The following is a 10,213-nucleotide window of genomic DNA, read 5'->3' as shown; positions in this document are numbered from 1 at the left end:
CGAGTGCCATCGAGTCGCGGGCAGGCTTCTTCCCCATGGCTCTTCGCCTGGACCCCACAGCCTCCGCCAGGCCAAGCAGGGCAGCGACCCCCGCAGGTGCCGCCAGCGTCCCATGCCCTGTGTCCCACAGGCTGTGAAAAGTGCGTGTCACTCAGGTCCTGCTTGCTCAGAACTGTGCGGTTCCCTCCCACCTCGGCCCTGCTACGGCGCCAAACCCAGCCTCCTGGGCCCACCTCCAGCCCATCCACCTTCACTTCTTTGACTTAAGAAATACTGTTGCCTGGACGCCTGGGGAGCTCAGTCGGTTGGGCCTCTGTCTCCGGCTCAGGCCATGGTCCCAGGGATCGAGTCCCACCCCCGGCTCCTTGCTCAGCAGGGAGTCTGCTTCTCCCTCTACTCCTCCCCCAGCTCACGATCTCTCTCTCTCTCTGACAACTTAAAAAAAAAAAAAAGAAAAAGGAAATCCTGTTGTCTTCAGATCACCATGGTCATTTTTAGCTAATTGTAAAACATTAGGAAAATGAAGAAAGCCGTAAGGAAAACCAGACACCAGCTCCACACCCACCTGAGCAGCCGTGCGTCGGGCGGGTGGTTCGGAGGCAGCGCGCACGCTGAGCTCCCACCTTCCACCAAGTGCCGGCGAGCTCCCTCCGCTGACGTCTGTGCTACGGCCTCACTGCTTCCCCTTCTTTTCCGACGTTTACCTGCTGTAGTGGCTGATGGTGACGCGGTTTCCATTGTGGGAAACACAGAGAAATATTCAAGTCTAAACGCAATGGCGGCCCTTATTCTCAGGGCAGAGAACAGCCCGGGGAGGAGGCAGGAGGCTGTCCGCGGGTGCTTCTTGGACGCACTACTCCTTTTTTTTTTTTTTTTTTTTTTTTAAGATTTTATTTATTTATGTGACAGAGAGACAGCCAGCGAGAGAGGGAACACAGCAGGGGGAGTGGGAGAGGAAGAAGCAGGCTCCCAGCGGAGGAGCCCGATGTGGGACTCGATCCCGGATCGCCAGGATCACGCCCTGAGCCGAAGGCAGACGCCCCTAACGACTGCGCCACCCAGGCGCCGCCTGGACGCACTACTCCTGAGCCGAGGGCGTGCTGTGTTCGGCTGTGCAGGCTGACGTTCACACGCTGATATGCAGCGAGCGCCTCCCCACCGTGGAACAACTGCGTGGGCCTCCGTTCTCCTGGCGACTCCACTCCGCGGGCGGACGTGCCATCCCTGATACTGACACTTAGACGTTCCTCTCCCCGAGTTCTGCTCTTTGAAATGTGGCACGCACCTGTTCCCCATCCCCGTTGATGTTCCCGGTTTCGCCTGAAGATGCCGCGAGACGTCTATGAGCCCGAGACCCAAGGCTGAGCCGCTTGACAGGGGCTGCGCGGTCCAGCCCTCGAGAGGCCGCGCGGGCACCCAACCTGCACAGAGAACGAGCGGGAAGGACACCTGCCGTGAGCAAACTGAGACACCACGGTGTCCTGGTGACCTGAGGTCCACGTTTCGTCCACGTTCATCCGTATCCAGGAGCCAATGAAACACGCATCTTGTTTTAACTCGTAGCTCCTAATGCTGGAGCCGATGGGCAATGCGATGTTTCATCCAACGTCTTGTCTGAATCTTCTGCTTTTCTGAACTTTTTGCGCTGGGACCTTTTAACTGCCTCATAGATTTGCACGCTTCCCTTTGATATTGGGGTGTTACCCTGGAGAGACAGCATTCTTGCTTGTTGTGGGAGCAGGTGGCGGGCGGGGGCCCTTTGTACAGTTTCCAGGCCTGGGAGGAGCCCCAGCCTGACGGCACGCGACGCCCGGCCAGCAGTCGGCTTGGTCTGCTGGCTTCTGATGACTGAGCTTGTATTATTTTCCTCTATTTTTAGTACACAATTTGTACATGTCCATTGCAGAGAAAATTGGAAATAAAGATAAGCAAAACGGAGAAACTAAATCGAGTGAATTCCCACCATGGAGGTCACTTCTTACCACGTTGGTTCATTTCCAACCTGAAAGTACGTCTTCCGTGTGCTACATTGCTTACACGTAAATGTCTGTCCCACCTGTGCACCTGTGCACGCCTTTGTCGGCCAGACAGGATCGCATCGAGTGTTCTATTTTTAGCCACCTGCAAACGTGCCATTTCTCACGGCTGTGGCACGTTTGCCAGCGTGGCTGTGCCGCGGGACCTAACCACGCCCTACTCTGTGACCCTGGACAGTCAGTCTCAGGAGCCGCGCCGGCTGGGTCTCTAGACTTACGCTGCTCCCCACTGGTCTGATGGTGACCTTGGGGTCACCGGCAAGCATCACTGCGCGGTGCTGCCACCGCAGGGTCTTCTCCTGACCTGCCCTCCAGCAGTTCCTCCGCGGCCTGATGCAACTGCTCCAGGGCGCTGGCACCCATCCCCCGCCCCCCGGCGCAGGCGCAGGGACCCTGGTGTTCAACCCCCCGCAATCTGACGAGGACAGGAGCACCTCGCGTGTGGGAATCCTCGCCCGTGACTTCCAGCCGGTCCACACCATCTGCAGGGGCGCCCTTCCCGGCCTTTGCACTGTTTCCATCCATTCGCGGGAGGCTGTCATGTGCTCGGGGTCACAAACATGCTTCTCCCGTTCGCCGTCTAACTTTGCTGATGGTGGTTTTGTCCGCGGACACATCTGACACCTGCAGGCTCTCCGCCAGGAATGTCCTTGGGTGCGTCTACACTGAGACACCCCCGGCGTCTCAGGGTGGCTTTGCTGTGCTTGAGGCCTCTCCTGCCTCACCGCAGGTCTGTCTGGGTTTCCTGCTGGTGTTTTGTGGGGGAAGGCTGAAACTCGATCTTCCTGCCGGCGGCCTGAGGAGGGTGGTGACCATAAGCTCTAACTTCACCTGGTGCACAGCCTGGAGCGTGACTGATCACGTGGCAAGCTCCAGCACCAACACTAGTTCCAAGGGTCCACGCACCCCTGTGTTTATAGCGGCAACATCTACCATAGCCAAACCGTGGAAGCTCCTGAGTGTCCACGGGCACGTGAGGGGGTAAGGAAGAGATGGTCTGTATGTACAATGGAAGGTTATTCAGTCGTAAAAAGAGTGAAATCTTGCCATTTGCAACAACACAGATCAGACAGAACTGGAGGGTGTTATGCTGAATGAAATAAGCCAGTCAGAGAAAGACAAATACTGTATGATTTCACTCAAATGTGGAATTTAAGAAACAAGACAAATGAATTAAAAATGAGACAAACAGAAAAGGCCGACTGTTAACTATAGCAAAGAAACAGACGGTTGGCGGAGGGGAGGCGGGGGGGACGGGTGAAACAGGGGAAGGATGAAGAGAGCGCTTACCGTGACGAGCAGCGAGTACGTAGAGAACTGTAGCGTCAGTGTGTCACAGTGGAGCCTGACATACGACACAGTATGTTAATGCAGTGTACTGGAACGAAAATAAAATACAGATAAAAATTAGGGGGAAGAACAGTGACAGCATGGCATCTAGACTGGACAGGAAGAAGAGCACAGAATCTAAATGTAGAAAGTCCCAAAGGGTCCCCGTAGAAACTACCAGAACCACCATCCTTGGAACCTTTGGTTGAGCAAGGAGTTCGTGGATCTGGCACCAAAAGCATAAAGGGACCAGCTGACTAATTGACCTTCATCAAAATTTGAGACTTTGCTTTTCAAAAAACAGCATTAATAAGACGAAAATACAAGTCACAAATCGGAGAAGTATTTGCAAATTACAAATCTGGTGGATAGCTCATATCCAGAGTATACAAAGAACTCTTACAACTCAATCATTCAAGTAGAAACAACCCAATTAAAAGATTTGAGTAGACATTTCAGCAAAGAAGACACACAAACGACCAGGCAGCACAGGAAGAGACCCTCCAGTCATCACGCGTTAGGGAAACGCACGTCCAGCCACAAGCAGACACCGTTCTGCACTCAGCAGTGTAACGGAAACGACGGGCAGTGAGGGCGGCGGAGCATGTGGGGAGACAAGAGCCCTCACCCGTACCTGCTGAAAATGGAAAGTGCTGGGGATCCCGGGCGGCTCAGGCGGTGAGGCGTCTGCCTTCGGCTTCGGTCATGATCTCAGGGTCCTGGGATCGAGCCCCACGTCAGCCTCCCTGCTCAGCGGGGAGTCTGCTTCTCCCTCTGCCTCTGCCTCTCCCCCTGCTCGTGCTCTCTCTCTCTCAATAAATAAAATCTTTAAAAACAATGGAAAACGGTGAAGTTACTCTGGAAAAAGACTTTGGCCATTTCATAAAGTCTTAAGAGGATCTTTACAAGTTTCTCTAAGCGTCTCACTTGTCAAGAGCTACCATACTACATGACTCTTCTCCCGGGAACCTGTCCAAGAGAACTGAAGGCCTAGGTCCACACCAACACTTGTATGTGGACGTGCATGGCGGCATCACCCCTAACATAGCCCCATCTGGGAGCAACGGAATGTCCACCAGCTGCTGAATGCACAGACTAAAGGCGGCACATCTCAACAACGCAATGGCACGTGGCCGGCCACAGAAAGAACACAACACCCCAGGCCTGCGTGAAGGAACCTCCGGACCCCCGTGCTAGGTGAAAGAGGTCACCTGCAGGAGCTCACATACAGTATCCTTCTGTTTGTGTGAAATGCCCGGAAGAGGCCAGTCTGTAGAGGCAGAAAGCAGACCATGGTTGTCAGGGGCCGGAGACAGGACAGGACATGACTGCAAATGGGCACAAGGGAGTTTGGGGGTGCCGAGAACAGTCCCAAATTGGTGGTGATGGCTGTACAACTTTACAGTTACTAAAATCACTTAATTATACTCTAAATGGGTGGATTTTGTTGTATGTTCTCAAGCAGGCTCCACACCCAGTGTGGAGCCCCACACAGGGCCTGATCCCACGACCCTGAGATCATGACCCGAGCTGAGATCAAGTCGGACACTCAACCGACGGAGCCGCCCAGGCGCCCCATGGATTCTGTCACGTTAACTCTACCTCAATAAAGCTGTTAAAAACCCCACCAAGGATGGGACGCCTGGGTGGCTCCGTCGGTTAGGCGTCCTGCTGTTGATCTCGGCTCAGACCTTGATCTCAGGGTCGTGGGAACGAGCCCTACCTTGGGCTCTGCCCTGGGCATGGCGCCTACTTAAAAAAATCCATGAAGGACAACATTTCCATCGTGCCGGGACTGGCGTTCGATCGGGGCTCAGCAGGCTGGATCCAGCTGCCGTGCGGCCCCGTGGTAGGAAGGTCACGCGGGGCCCTCCGCCCTCGCTCACCTACCACGTCTGTACCAGTGCAGGGTGGCTGGCTTCCAACGGTCAGCGGGGAGACAGAGTCAGTCGGCTCGGGCCGCCATAAGAGACGGGACACCTGGAACTCCAGTCTGTTTCTCACAGCTCCAGAGGCTGGAAGCCTGAGGTCAAGGTGCTGCCAGTGAGGCCCCTGGGGAGCCACTGCCTCGGAGAAGTCTGCCTTCCTGCCCTGTGCTCACACGGCAGGGAGAGCAGAGAATGAGGGACAGAGATAGACACAGAGGCAGGGAGAGAGGAGGAGCTGGGGGGAGGGAGAGCGCCTGTGAGCAGGGTGCCTGTTCCGACCAGCCTTGAGAGCCATGCAGGCCACATCCACTGCAGCTGCCCCTGGCCTGGAGGAGAGGAGGAACGGGTGGTCATTGGCGGGAGGACCCAGGGGCCTCGGGAAGGGGTGAGAGCCACCAGCCAGTCCAAAGTTAGGAAGACCTGGTGGTGGACGGAGTGGCTGTACAGAGGCCGTGGTCTGTGCAGACATAAAGTCCGGGGGGGGGGGGAGAGCGCGCTCCCCACCCCCCACAGTGCCCTGTCTACGTCCCTCCTTCCTGGGCACAACTGCCATCATCAGAGGACTTTTTTCTGTGAAACACAGGGGTGTCCTTTGCACGTTTTCCCTTGGGAGCTGGAGGAGGGGCCCATGGTGCGGGATCTTGGATCTCGGGAGGCGCATTTGAGGTCGTGCGTTTGGGGGCAAGGATAACTCCGGAAGGGTGCTCGGCACAGGAGGAGGGGACGCGCTCTTCTCCCACACGCTTGCTCGGCAAGGACCACAGGCGCCACCCGGCCGTCTTTGTTTCACGGCCTTTGTCTTTTGTTCTGGGAAGTGGAGCATCTGCCACTGTGTTCAACGCTCTTTTCAACATCGGTTTCCTGGTTTGTTTGCAGGGGAGGATTTGTTTGCAGGGGAGAAGCCCCAGAATGTAGGACATCACCTGCGCGGCGGGAGCTCTGGCGGCTGGCGACAAGACCTGAGAGGCACCCTCTTGTGGGACAAGCCACCTGGCTGTTGCCACGGAGAAAGCAGTGACTCCAGTCCCGGGTGTTTGCCAGTGTCTAGACGCTCCCACATGGCCAGCTCAGGCCGCGCATGCACCGGCCCCACCGTGAGCTCAGGGAGCGTGGCAAGCCGCGTTTTCACCAGTGGATGCCCCAGACACAAACACATCAGGAGCGCAGAGCGTCCTAAAATGCCTTGCACCTAGTAGCGTGAGTTCAGAGTGGTTATTACCTTTCATTTTCATAGCGGTTATTTGATTGTAAATTCATATGATTTAATTTTTAATAGTGGCTGTAAAACGGGGGTCGTATCTTTTGCAGATTTTTCTACTTGGTTCTCTTTGTTCCTAACTGATTTCCAAGACCTCTTTATGTGTTAAAAAATTATTCTTTTGGGGCGCCTGGGTGGCACAGAAGTTAAGCGTCTGCCTTCGGCTCAGGGCGTGATCCCGGCGTTATGGGATCGAGCCCCACATCAGGCTCCTCCGCTATGAGCCTGCTTCTTCCTCTCCCACTCCCCCTGCTTGTGTTCCCGCTCTCGCTGGCTGTCTCTATCTGTGTTAAATAAATAAATAAAATCTTTAAAAAAAATTATTCTTTTGATCTATCGTTTGCATTTTTTCCAAGTTTGTGGTCTTTTTGGCTTTTTTTTTAGGAACATAGACAAGATTATGAATCTCATCTTTTAGCGCTTTGTGGTTTGCTTGTAAAAACCCTCCTCAGTAAAAAAAAATATGGACTACTCTTTCTAACTTTTTCTAGAGCCTTTATAGTTTCACGTTTCATGATTAAATTCTTGCTCCGTCTGGAATTTATTTTGGTGTAAAAAGTGAGGTAAAGATTAAGGTTTTACAAAAAGAGTCCAGCCTGTTGTCCCCATACCATTTTTGGGGTAACCCATCTTTCCCTGATAATCCCCGTGCTGTGCAGCTGTCAGCACCCCCTCGGTTCCTGAGTGCCTGAGGTGCGACCCGGGCTCTCAGCCCCCCCCACGCCCCCGCTGGTCCCTACCTCGTGACACCAGTCACTCCATCCTTAGGGTCAGGCAGCCCCTCCTCCCTCTTCCCTTGCAAAAGCGTCCTGGCCATACGCTCACATCCAGCGTTGCACGTCCATCTGAGAATTAATGTGACTATATCCAAATCGACATTTTGGCGTAGATCACAGTCCAAGTTCAAGTCAGGAGCGAGTAAACCTCTCTTATCTGCCTCAGTAGAATTTTAACACTTTCTAACTTTGACAACATTTGTTCCCAGGTGTTTTGTTTTTCTTTCCCAGCTTCCCTGCTATTTTCCACCTGCCGGTGTTCTGGGTGTAGGGGTGCCACGCGCTGCTCACCGTCTCCTCTGTGAGCTCTTTCTCACCCACTTGGCCATTCCACAGATGCGCGTGGAGCTACTCCCACTACCACGGGGGGCCTCTGTGTGAACGGGCTCCCTTGTGTCTGGGCTTCCGGGCAGGTCAGCCTTCACGGGCCGCTCGGCGCCCTCCATGCTGCTCCCTCTTCCAGGTTTCTATGACTTCCCCTTCCCGGTCCCTTCTTGCCCTGTCTGGGCTTCCCTTACACCCGCCCCCAGGTGGGTGTTTGCCAGAAGGACGTTTCCAGATACACTGTGGTCTTCATCAACATTGCATTATTAACAGGCCCATTAAGTTCATCATCGCCTGCCTACTGGGTGCAGCTCGCCTCCCCTTTGTCCGCCCCCGCCCCCGTCACTCCTGCCGTGAGCAACACGGTGGCCGCCATCTTCCTCTGCACCGCACACCCCCGTCTTCCTCGTCGAGCCTGTGCGCCAGTTAACACCCTTGCCACCTACAATCGTGCCCATCCCTTCCTTGCCTCCCCTCTGTCCATGCCCCCCCAGGGTCTCCTCCACCCACTTTTGCCCCCATAGTCCGTGCTCCCCAGAACAAGCAGGGGTGCCTTAGAAGCAGGAAGCAGGCGGCCTCTCCCTGCTTTGGAAAGCCTTGTGGAGGCAGCACCCTTCAGAGGGGAGTAAAGCCCCCGACCGTGGCTGATGGGCTCCTCCCTGCCCGCCTCTCTGCCCGTCTCCTGCAGAGCCAGGGCGACACCAGCTCTGGCTGTGGGCCTCCTCGCTCCACGTCGGCTCTGCCGTCTTGCTCACAGCACTGCCCCAACGCCCCGCTGCTCCGAGGGGTCCTGTTGGTGGCAGGGCCTCTGCAGTCATCCCTTCTCTTTTGTTCCAGAACTCTGGGTGAGTATATCATTAGCCTTCATACCTGTCTCCACATTCTCTACCTCTCTTCTGTAATTCCCATTAGCGCGGCCATCTGGTGATTTCCCGTTCCGCCGTCCGCAGAACCAAGTCTGCTACCGTAGCCCATCCACCGAGCTCTGCGAACCCTGCTGGCTACACCCCCACCATCTGCAAGCTCAGGGCTTCTGTGTCAGCTGACCATTCACGTTCTTCGTCGGGGAGAATGCGAGCCCCACGAGGGTGAGAACTGTCCTGCGGTTTCTTTCCTGTATTCTCGAGGTTTGAAACTGGCTTGATTATCATCTATTTAGTGAACAAATGAGCAAATATCTGAGCCTTTGGCCTCAACCCTGTGAGGGTTACCTGGAACGTGCTGGAGGTTCCTGAGGGAACCGGTAGCTTCTGAAGCAGTGGCTCAGCAGCCGTGGTTAATGGGGCTGGAATACCCACAGGCAGACAACTGGGAGTGCTCGTAAGCTGAGTCCGCACACCCTCTGCAGCTCATGCACCCAGTGCCCACACCCCTGCTGCACTCCTGGAGCATCTCAGACGTGCCCGGGGGCTAGCAGCCTGCCTTCCACTCACACCATCCCCCGTGTGCCTGCCCTGCGTCAGGAAGCTGCCTGGGCCCCTGGCGACCACGGTTCCTCTCCCTGTAGGAGGCTGGCCTCCCTGGTCACTCCTGGAGACCTGCTGTGCCTTCTGTGCAAGGAGTTTCTGTGCCTACCTCAGCAGTGGGGGCTGGGGCACACCCCTGTTCCGCCCAGGGCGGTGGATGCGACACAGGCCACGTGCTGGAGTGTCAGACCTACTCTTCTGACAGGAGCAGAGACTAGACAACACTGGTTCCAGCGAGGGCAGCCTCCTCAGCCTGGCTCCCGGAAGGAAGAGAAGGCCGGCACAGCTGCAGGCTAGAGCAGGCAGAGGCCATGCACCTCACCCGCGCCCGGGCCGACAGGAGGCCCCGGCCACCTAGCGGACAGGCTGAGCCGCCCCGACAGTGCACAGGAGCTTACCGGCCTCCCCACCTGAGCACAGCCGAGGTTTGGCGCCTGCACGCCATCTGTTGCCAACTGTGCCCCTGAGCCTGTGGGTCTCCTGCTGGGAAGATGCATGCCCAGTTCCTGCACCCAGGGGAGCCCAGCAGTCCCACACCCACAGGGGAACCTCTTGCCAGCAGGGGCCACACCTGCCTGATGCCTCACCATGTCCCCACACCTGGGGTGTATAACCTTGGTCAGGCCAAATAGATGGATGAGTTTCCAAAGAGTCAGCGGGTCCGTAGGGCCCACCTAGAAATGCCAGAGCCCCAACCTGCAGGCAGCGAGGCTCTCAGCGATGGTGGGTGGGGCCTGGGTCAAAGGGGCTTTGAACCTGACCTCCTCCCACCTGCAATACAGCGGGAGTCCATTGCACCAGCTGGAAACCTGAGGCTTTAATTCATTTTAAAAACGGTGGCAGGCCAGGAAAGGTCTGGCCAAGACAGTCAGGTCCTCAGGAAAGGTCATCAGGGAGCCCTCCTGGGTTCCAGGATTCTGGACAGCCCCTTCTCAGGGATCCCTCCCCAACCACACCCAGTCCAGAGAAATTCCTCTTGAACTAAGTTCCTGCCTTAAAGAAACAGCCGCCAGAAAGCAGGTACGCTGCCCACACTTAGGGTGAGCGTGTGTGTGTGTGTGTGTGTGTGTGTGTAAGACCACGCCAGGCTTGTGTG

The 10,213-nt window shown here is 55.9% G+C and overlaps 1 long non-coding RNA gene across 1 annotated transcript; it reads right to left on the bottom strand.

Moving 5' to 3' along the window:
• Nucleotides 1-908: 908 nt before the first annotated feature.
• Nucleotides 909-4,187, bottom strand: LOC130544819 (uncharacterized). The gene is made up of 3 exons (XR_008961449.1): nucleotides 4,000-4,187; nucleotides 3,327-3,414; nucleotides 909-2,832 (listed from the first exon to the last, which is right to left on the bottom strand). It is a non-coding gene; the product is annotated as an uncharacterized LOC130544819 (long non-coding RNA).
• Between the last annotated feature and the right edge of the window lie 6,026 nt (nucleotides 4,188-10,213).

This window comes from Ursus arctos, unplaced genomic scaffold, assembly GCF_023065955.2.
Source record: "Ursus arctos isolate Adak ecotype North America unplaced genomic scaffold, UrsArc2.0 scaffold_25, whole genome shotgun sequence".
Classification (NCBI taxonomy): Eukaryota; Metazoa; Chordata; class Mammalia; order Carnivora; family Ursidae; genus Ursus; species Ursus arctos.
Note: the sequence above shows the minus strand (reverse complement) of the source record. Positions and strands in the feature narration are given on the sequence as shown.